Genomic DNA, 10,431 nt, shown 5'->3' on the forward strand with positions numbered 1-10,431 from the left:
CAATTTCAATTAAGACTTTGGTTCATAGGGAATGAGTTTTATACCTGTGAAGTCAAGAGTGGATTTTTGCTATCAAGTGAAACAAGATTAAGTGGTGTTTGCAAGGCAGTAGCTCACTCCTGGTAGGGAATAGCTTAACTGTGTAGAATCTTTGTATCCAACTTTATCGCAGCTACAACCTTAAAGTTAAGAGGAAGTTGATTAGCACAACAATTGACCTCAGATTTTGGACTTTTGAGCAAAGTAGTTGTGGCAGGGATTTTGTGCTTCTTTAACTTTGAATAGCAAACAAGCAGCTTCAAATATTTCCAGCACACTGCAGTTACAGAAGAGTGTCTAGCCTGGGAATAGGAACAGGATTTTTGCTTCAAGGTGGTGCCTGTCAGTGTAATTGAGATGCTTGGCAAAGAGCGAGCTAGTGGTGTCCTGAGCTACAAGAAGCAGCCCTGTCTGTGCTTAGTTTTGAGCAGTCTGTTGTCTTGACGTTTCAATTTGTGTTTGACCAAAATTATTCCAAGAAATTAAGGAAGCTGTTCTCTTTTTGAGGCTTCTTAAAACTTTAAAATGTCATATACAGGAGTGGTTTGTTCTAGTATGTGCAGTTTTATTTTTCTGTTTCTTAATGCAAAAGTATTGTGTGCAAGAGCTGTGAACAGAAGGAGAAAGCACAGGGCTGGAAAAAATGAAAGAGATTATATTTATGAATAAAAAGAAATCCTTATGCAAATCCTAATTGCTGTCTTAGTTAGGGGTTCCTTTTCTTGTGCTATGTCCATTTATCTCAGTAATCCATGTGGCTATCATTGTGTTTCCTCAGGAAACCACTGGCTAAAGCAGTACTACTTTTCCCTAAAAATGCGTAGGGAGGAAGGACAGTCAAGTTCTGGCCAGAGCAACAAGGCACTTCATCCCCTCCCATGATGTAAGAACTAACACGTCTGGAGGGCAGAAGAGTTACAGGATGGGCAGAAGTACAGAATCTAAGCAAAGTTTTATTCTTTGCAACTCCAAACCCACAATAAAAGTACAGTTCAGTGAAAAATAATACTGTGGGTTTGGTTGTTCTTTGAGGGGGTTGGGGGAAGGAGACAAAGGAATTTGCCTGTACATTATAGGTGAATTTAATGGCAGGCTCAGCTCAGAATAACTCTGGCAACCTCTTTTGTGTCTTGGTCTTCCCTCACTTGTTAGTGATGCTGCTCAGTTGGCAGATGAACAGATGCTTTGAGAATTTTCCATCAGAGGAAAGGTTAGTGGTAGGAGGAATGCCTCTGTGTGAAGGAGCTATGGAAGTTTGAGAATAGGGCAGACGAATGAGTTCATAAAGTCTGCCATTTGTTTTTAAGAGAGTCATAATGCTGAGAGATAGTATAGTGCTGTCCTACTGTACAGTCTGTAAATCTTCCTTCTCTGGATTTTGACTTTTGCTGCCTGTTTTCAGTGTTAGCAGATGTGTTGGTACGAGTTTTAAAATAATGTGAGATGCCATTCTGTTTTAGACAAGATTACATTTCTATGTAGTGACAAAAGAAAAGAAAAGAAAAAATACAGAAATTTATTATTTGCAAAGACAAGAACTCTTGTTAAGCAGACTCGTGGTCTTCCTGCCCTGAATTTGTATACATGCATTATAAGCTTGTATATGTGTTGACAAGTTTGACATTACTACAGATTGACTTTTGTCCGCCTATTAAAGTCCAAACATCATTTGGTGAAATAATTGTTCTCTACTTTTTTTATATCCTTCATCTGATTTATTTAGTCAGATCATGGATTTATTTAATTTTATCCATTGTGCACCAAAGACCATTTTTAAAATTTCTTCCTGAATGTGCATTTAACGCAAGTATTGTGTGTGATTTCTGAGTGTCTCATAAAAAACTAACTGAATTTTGCAAGACCTGCAAATCTTGCATAGATGCTAGGGCAAATACGATTTAGATGCCTGCTAGTTCTGGGTATCCTGGCTGGATTTGAAATTCTCGGCGGCGGCTGTTTCTGCAGCAAAGCAGAGAGTGTCTCCTCACATTTGTTGCTCTGCTTCTGTGTATTTCATCCTGGCTATTCAGAAACCAAAGTGCTAACAATTAGTAGGCATTTGCGAAAACTTTGAAAGAAGTCAAGTTTCAGCTTTGCACAGGAAATGTAGACTTGAGAAGGAATTCACTTTGCCAGGGGGGCTTTCAGTGACTGTACGGCAAGATCACTTTTTTCCTTTCTCCCGCCCTTACACTTAATTCACATATACCCTGCAACTTCTGCAACACACAGAGCAAAGCCTGTCCTTTCATTTACCAGGCTTATTGACTTCTCAGAACATAGTTTTTTGCATGGACTGTACAAGGTAGAAGACTTTAGAAAAAGATACTGTATGAGCGTATAGCTATGAACTATTGTTAATACAAATGCAAATTTATTTCTGAATGTGAAATAAAAACTAAGTTCATATTTGGCAGTAAATAAATAATTATCTGTTGAGATCTGATCTGGTGAAGTACTATACACCAGTCATTTCCACAGACTTCGTTATTAAAATAAGACCTGCTATTTAGAGGACTTGACCCAATACTTCATGTAGTAAAATACAAGAAGCCATCATTCTTACAAATAGTATTCACAAATACTCAAGTTAAACAGATGAAAATTACTGACGGTAAAATATGTAAGGACAGATTTTTAAAATGGAGCAAATGACCAGCAAACTGTTACTCTCTGAATGCATTTTAAAGCTTTGCACAAGCCAACAAACACGTTGACACCTAAAATTAGTAAAAATGATTAAAAAAGAAAAAAAATCAAACCCATAAGACTAGAGTCTAGTGTCAATATTTATTCTCTCTTAAACAGACACAGTATTGATGGTTATTTGTAAGGTGCCTTTTTTTACTTAATGCATAAGTACAGCACAAAAGGGTGGTTTAGAAATCTGTTGATAGAGATCTTAAGATGACCAAATCCTGGTTTAATTAGTATGATTTAGGGAAAAAAAGCTGTTTCTGCCTGTGACTGTGTACACGTGTATGTATAACCCACTTCAATACATGATAAAACTAATGAGAAAATGTCAATCCATTGTAGGGGGTTTTTTTAAATATAAAATACGCACCTAAAATGACTCTTCTGAAGGTTTCATTCTGTTATCTTAGAATTTAAAAATGAAGATAATAACTCCCTTAATTTCCAAAGAACCGAACAAGGACAAAGTTGATATGTTTTCTGTAGCTTTACTCAAGTAGACCTAAAAAGAGAAGGTAGCTCCATATAAGCAGTGGAACACCATGGGATTATTTTCAAAATCCACTTAGAGGTTAACATATCCCTGACAATAGTTATGTAGACTTTCTCCAATGGGATAAGTGTTTTCAGTGAATCTTTCTGTTACGGGGTGCAACAAATAAAGCAATAAATTAACTGCAGACTTTATGCTAAAGCTTTATTCTGGCAAAATTAGTCATGCTCAGATATCTGGAAAACACTTATTGAACATAAAATTCTTGCCATGTTTATGAACAGCGCAGGGAAAAAAAAAGAGGGTTTTTTTCTGGTCTTGACATCACTCACCTCCCAGAGAGCAGTTTAGTGGGTCTTCTCAGCAATGACTGCCCAAGGAATCCTGCGGCAGAAACGATCATTCCCTCTGGAAATTCTTTTGTAGTGATGCCTGTTGCATCATAGATAGGATGCAGTGTATATACCCACCAGCCACACTACTTGTGTGCCCCCAGAAACACATTCTTTAAAGGCTGCTGGTTTTAACCAGTTGTACAGAGGGATTGCTCCTTTAACCTATTCTGCATGAAAAAGAGTAATTCCTGTGTGCTATCCAAACAATTTTTATTGGCTAATCAATGGTATACCTTTTCCCTATGATTCTGCTTCGGAATTGCCAAGTTATTAAACTGTATCTATTACCTTTAAAAACTACACATTAAAGAAGCAGAAAATACAAGAAAATGCACAATTCCTGCAACAATTTCTGTGTCCCCAGCATATCATCACTGATTCACCTAAACTTCCAATAACCAGTCCTATCTTTACCAGCAGCATCAGAAATGTAGATCATGGGATGAGTGGGGAGAAAGGCAGTGCTGCTGTAGACATTGGACAGCTTTCTATGCAGTGAACTGAAAAGGTCTGAGCCCCAAATTGAAAAACAAAATTTTCATGGATTGGCCTGGAGCAGGTTTAACCCATACGTAAAACCAAAAATCCAGATCAACCCCACTTAATTTGCAAATTTCTTTCCAATAAAGATGTTCTTGACACAGTAGGGTGCTTTACTTAATCAGTGTTTCTTAGACCTACTTAGGAACATGCTGCTCACAGTAAGCTATTTTAAGAACATTTTAAGTTGCAAGAACACATTTGCAAGACACCTGCCCCTGTAAGAATTTACCCAGGAATAGTAATTAACAACTTGTGCAACTGAGAATTTCAGATAGATAGGGTCAGGAACAGTAAAACAAAACAGCAGAAAACACGGAATAATGGATTCCATAATTAGATTAAATTAAAAAAAAATGTTGATTGCAAAATCACTAAAATTTCACATCTCCAGCTCCTTGTAAGACAGATAGATAGTCTGCACTATCTCTGCATTCATTTGTAACCAGGTGCAGTTTTGGAATTCAGTCAGTGAACTAGAAAAGGTGACAACAATCATTTATATGGTGGGTAATACAAACATGTTTCATAAATGTTAATAATTAGCATGTATACCTGCCTGAGGACTGCACCGCAGTAACTTTCCTGACAACTTCAGTGCTTTCCTATGTTCAGGAATCAGTTTCTAGTTGCTACATACACCAAGTGGAAAAAATGGGCTGAATAATTTGGACAACTGACAGACTGTGAGGTGTGGAACAATGTATACCTCATGTTGATGTACATCATTTATTTCCAGATTTAGTGGTTCATTTATTAAACTGGGGAAGAGCAGAGGTCAATAACTAATGCCACGATATGCATGCACGTCTCTTATATAAGCCTTACTGTGCAGTCCAGATGAAACCCACAGGTAGAAATAACAAAAGGCTTAGACATTCTTAACAGATCACTGTGTTCTGTTTATTGGCTCTGTATGTCTTTTGTTAGTTACCATAACCTATTGATGACAGGGTGATTTGGTTACATGTTTGATTTGTTGTTCTGACCCAGCTGAGCCCTTAGATGCATTATGGTGCAGTTAAGTACAGTTTTACACACCAAAGCCATTGTCAATATCTTACTATATCCTGTGGCTGTTCAGCATATGCATCCTACACCAATCACATACAAAGTGGGGTTTTTCCATTTAGGACAGCAGTAGTAACAAAGTTGTTTGGATGAACAGGATAATGTCGATAACACTTCCATGTTGCTACGAATTTTTCCATTGTGCCTTGAGAGCTGCTTCACTTTAGTCTACTTGAGCAAATAAAGGAAGCAGCCAAGGCCTTTTCTTTGCCAATAGAGAATATACAAGTATGTGGTTGGCTTACATTTTCACACAACCACATTTACCCTTGTTGCTTCACTTCAGATTGTCATTTATATCAAACCTTGTTCTGAGCTGAAAGGCAAGATGATTGTCTTGTTAAGCAATGGGTGGAGAAGCTACCCTTCACTGTGGAATTACATACTAGCAGTATACAAGAATTTCCTGAAAAAAAATCACACCCATTATTTTCATTATTAAAATACTATTAAAATGAGTCTTCCAGGGACAAAGCTAATTTAATATGAGCTTAAAGAATACTCTGTTCCTATTTAGAGATTGTAGAATTTCCCATCATCACTGACCTCAGTCCTAGCAATTTATTGAAGACACATCTTACTGCATCTGGCTGCACATTAGCGAACTGACTTAATCGGTTCTCACTGGAGAAAGAGAAATATTCAGGGAATCTGAGCTACTTCATGTTTCTTTTTTTTTTTTTTTTTTGGGGTGGGTGTGTGTGTGCGGAGGGGAACATAGTAATTTCCCCTGACATACTAATGCCTCATAGAGTGTGCTGAAAGGACAGAAATCATACAGGGGAGTGGGATACTGTTACGTGATTCTGGTTTCATTCACATTCTGACTTCCAAACATAGGCATTAGTCTATCCTTGCTTCCACCCATTCAGTGGCAAAATCCCCTTTATCAAGAAGGCTGAGTTGTCAGCTGCCAAATAATTTGTATTTTGGAGTTTTCACATCCAGTAAGGAGGAGACGTGTTCACATAACTGATTCGGAATTCAAATATAGGGTTGAGAAATCTAAGGACCACCCTGTGTTCCAAAACTATCCTTACTGTATCCAATTTTTAATCTTAAAGTCAGGTAAGAGGTTTAACATAATTTTGATAAACATCTTTACCAGATTTACTGATGGTGGACACCACTGTGTTTGATCTTAAAAAATTACTGTTTAAATTTTTTAGGAATATACTGTTATGCCTATTTTCCTGCTTAGTCATGTGACTTACTTTACTGGTACCTCCTATAAGTTTGTAGTTCAATTTTGTATAACAGGTATGATGACTTTCTACGTAAACAAAATTAAATATCTGATAGTGTAGTATCACTTTTAACATCTAATAGTTGACATAATAAATGGACTTTATAGATAACTTTAAAAGTTATTTGAGGAGCTGGGTCCATCACCTGCAGGGAAGTTGAAACCCCATGTCTTTAGTCCAAATATTTTTTAATGCAAGGAAGGGCTGACGTTAAAAACACAGGAATTTCTTTCATAAATATGGACTACAGGAGTTGTGATGTGTCTGTAGAATCAGATTTTTTTGGCTAGTTACTTACATTGCTATCTGGTTCTAGCTGATTCCACTGAAATTATTTTTCTTTCTAACTCATAAGCCATGTGGTTCACAGCTGTTCTTTATGCTGCAGACTTTACCACTGGAACATGCCAAGTGTATTGCTTAATTCAAATATTGGTAAAATGGGTATTTTATTTATATCTACGTAAATATAGATGTAAATGAATGAACACTGTCTTTAAACAAACTTACAGATCAGTATTTTTTGAAAGTGAATAGTTAGAATCTGATACCTAAGGGTCAGCTTATTGATTATCGGGTGAGGTCAGGGCTGTCAATGTTCAGTGCTGCGTAGTTAAATACTCAGACAAACCCATCCAAATCACATACCTCAGTTCCTTGGTTCTGGGGTCACCTTTTAAGATTGCTGATTGCCCCAGAGGCTTAGAATTCAGCAAAATCTGAGAAAACAGGCCTCCATGGGATGCTTCAATCTGGGATCTTCCAAATAATCTGTTATTTTGAAACTACACTTTTCAGTATCCAAAGACAGATAACACATTAGGCTGCGAAGCTGATGAGGGGACTGGAGCATCTCCGTTATGAGGAAAGGCTGAGAGAGCCTGTCCTGTTTTGCCTGGAGAAGACTAAGAGGGGATCTTACCAAGACTACAAATCTCTTAAGGGCAAGTGTCAAAACTATGGGGCCAGGCTCTTTTCAGCGGTGCCCAGCGACAGGACAAGGGGCAACAGGTACAAACTGCAACACAAGAAGTTCCATCTGAACATGAGGAAGAACTAATTTACCTTGAGGGTGACAGAGCACTGGAACAGGCTGCCCAGAGAGGCTGTGGGGTCTCCTCTCCTAGAGACATTCAAAACCCACCTGGACATCATCCTGTGCAACCTGCTCTAGGTGAACCTGCTTTAGTAGGAGGTTGGAGTAGATGATCTCCAGAGGTCCCTTCCAGCCCTGACTGTTCTGGGATTTTGTGGTTTCTCAAATGACATAGTCTATACTATGTATCTCTGTTATTCCCACAGCTGCCTGCAAAAAGGTATTTTTAAAATATTTAAAAACAATTTAAAGAAGATTAGTTCAGCTCTTGAAATAATGTCCATTGCAAAGATCAAAGGCGCTCTGGCTAAATTTTTTCAAAGTAATTTTTAAATTTTTTAGCTTGAGCTAAAAAGTTATCAGAGGGATGAATATATTAATTTGTGGGGGAAGATAAGAATCAGTTATAACTTAGCTAACTTCAACATGGAGGTGTAAAGATCCACAAAAATTTGCATAATCAATTTTAATTTTTTAATGTTCAGAGATGCAAAATCAGGACGTACCTTAAAAAAAATAAAAAGACAAAATAAAAAAACCGACGTGTAGGCCTAATGGGCTCAATTCAAAACCCACAGAAATTAACTGGAATCTTTACAGCAGGCTTTGTAATCTGGTGTGTCTTTTGAGATTGTGCATGAAAATTATATGAATTAGGCTCTGGAGTACTCTTATAGGTGTTGGGACCTGGGGAGAGAAAGCAGGAACTTTTTAATTTAGCCTGAAGAATACCCTGAAAAACCTAGTATGGAAGAATCCTGCAATTGAAGGAAGAGGACAGTTCTATTCAGTCAAATCCAGTTAGAACTAACAATGTTTTATGCTGCAGAAAGTGAATAAATATTTCTGGATGAAGAATTTATAAAACTGTCCATTGCCAAGTAATTTGATGTGAGGGATGAATATATATGAATCTTTTTTAAACAAATATGACAACATTTAATTTTTTCTGCAGAAAGTATTTGCATCAGCTGCATGTTTTTCTGTTTCCAGCTGCTGCTTTTTTCTTGTCGATGCATTCCCAGCTGAAAACTTCCCATGCAAACTGTGATTGCAGAATCTACTAGAAAATGGTTGCCTGCTCATTCTTCTTATCTTCCTGGTGCAGTGTTTTCAGATTTTCAGACATCTACTACACATTCTTTGGTAACACAGTCCACAGTAGAGCTGCCATGTCTTTGGTCTTGGTCTCCTACAATTTGTAGTACCTCTTGGTTATTCACTAGTCCTGTAGGATTGTGTGACTCCTCAGCAGTGTTGTGTGTGAAAACATTGAGTTGGTCTTGAAGTATTTCTTTCTTTCAAAAATGTACTTATTTTGTGTTTACTGGGAAAAAATACTTCAGCCAATGCAATAAGTGAAAATTAATTAAAATGAGATTAAGTCAATTTATGACAGACTCTTATCTTTAGAAATTTCAGGCTATTATTTTGAGGAAATTAGGCATAGTCTCTATAATTAGTAAGTAAATATACTGAAATGGATAATGCATGTCAGAGGCTGCCAAAATACTTGTTTTTAAAATAAAGATCCTTCAGGGAATGTCCCAAACTCCCAGTTTTATGAACTTTCAGAATTTGTTTGCAGACCTTTACATTACCAGGCTTGCATAATTATAGGGATTAAACTATGCCCGTAAGGCTCCTGGTTTTCTCCTGATGCTTTCCCTCACACACACACACTGCTAATGCCAGTGCAGCTACTGGTTCTGATAGTGGGAGCTCTATCATAGAAGAAGCTCCAGGCAGCTGCCAGCACTTTAATTATTGGTTGTCTAAACCTGCTCAGAGCAGGTCTATACACAATAAGCAGGTGATGCTGGGGGTAGAAGACATCTTTGTGTTCGCTAGTGCAAGGTTCCCAGTGAATCAGTATTAACAATGGTTATTTCCCCCTTCCTTTCTCCCCTTGCAAAAGCTTAGTCTGCAATGTTCATGTGGAGTTTGACCTTTGTTTCAAGATCCTTTTATACCTATGGCTTCGCTTCTGTGGGGTGCTGATTCTTCATCTGATTCAACCACTTTTCACAGAATCATAGAATGGTTTGAGTTGGAAGGGACCTTAAAGATAAGCTAGTTCCAACCTCCACTGCCATGGGCAGTGACACCTTGCACTAGACCAGGTTGCTCAAAGCCCCATCCAGCCTGGCCTTGAGCACTGCCAGGGAGGGGGCATCCACAACCTCTCTGGGCAACCTGTTCTGGTGCCTCACACAGGGAATAGTTTCTTCCTTATATCTAATCTAAATCTACTCTCTTTCAGTTTTAAACCATTCCCCCTTGTCCTATCACTACATGCCCTTGTAAAAAGTCCCTCTCCAGCTTTCTTGTAGGCCCCCTGTAGGTACTGGAAGGCCGCTCTAAGTTCTCCCCAGAGCCTTCTCTTCTCCAAGCTGAACAACCCCAGCTCTCTCAGCCTTTCCTCTTAGGAGAGGTGCTCCAGCCCCCTGATAATCTTTGTGTTCCTCCTTTGGACTTGCTCCAACAGATCCACATCCTTCTTATGCTGGGAGCCCCAGAGCTGAACACAGCACTCAGGTGGGGTCTCACCAGGGCTGAGTAGAGGGGGAGAATCACCTCCCTCAGTCTGCTGGTCACACTTCTTTTGATGCAGCCCAGGATTTGGTTGGTTTTCTGGGCTGTGAACACACATTGCCAGATCGTGCTGAGCTTCTTGTCCACCAGCACCCCTAAATCCTCCTCAGGGCTGCTCTCAATACATTCTCTGCCCAGCCTGTATTTGTGCTTGGGATTGCCCCAACCCATGTGCAGGACCTTGCACTTGGTCTTGATGAACTTCATGAGGTTTGCATGGCCTCACCTCTCAAGCCTGCAAAGTTCTTTCTGGATGGT

The sequence above is a fragment of the Falco biarmicus genome, chromosome Z (genome assembly GCF_023638135.1).
Source record: "Falco biarmicus isolate bFalBia1 chromosome Z, bFalBia1.pri, whole genome shotgun sequence".
NCBI classification, from domain to species: domain Eukaryota; kingdom Metazoa; phylum Chordata; class Aves; order Falconiformes; family Falconidae; genus Falco; species Falco biarmicus.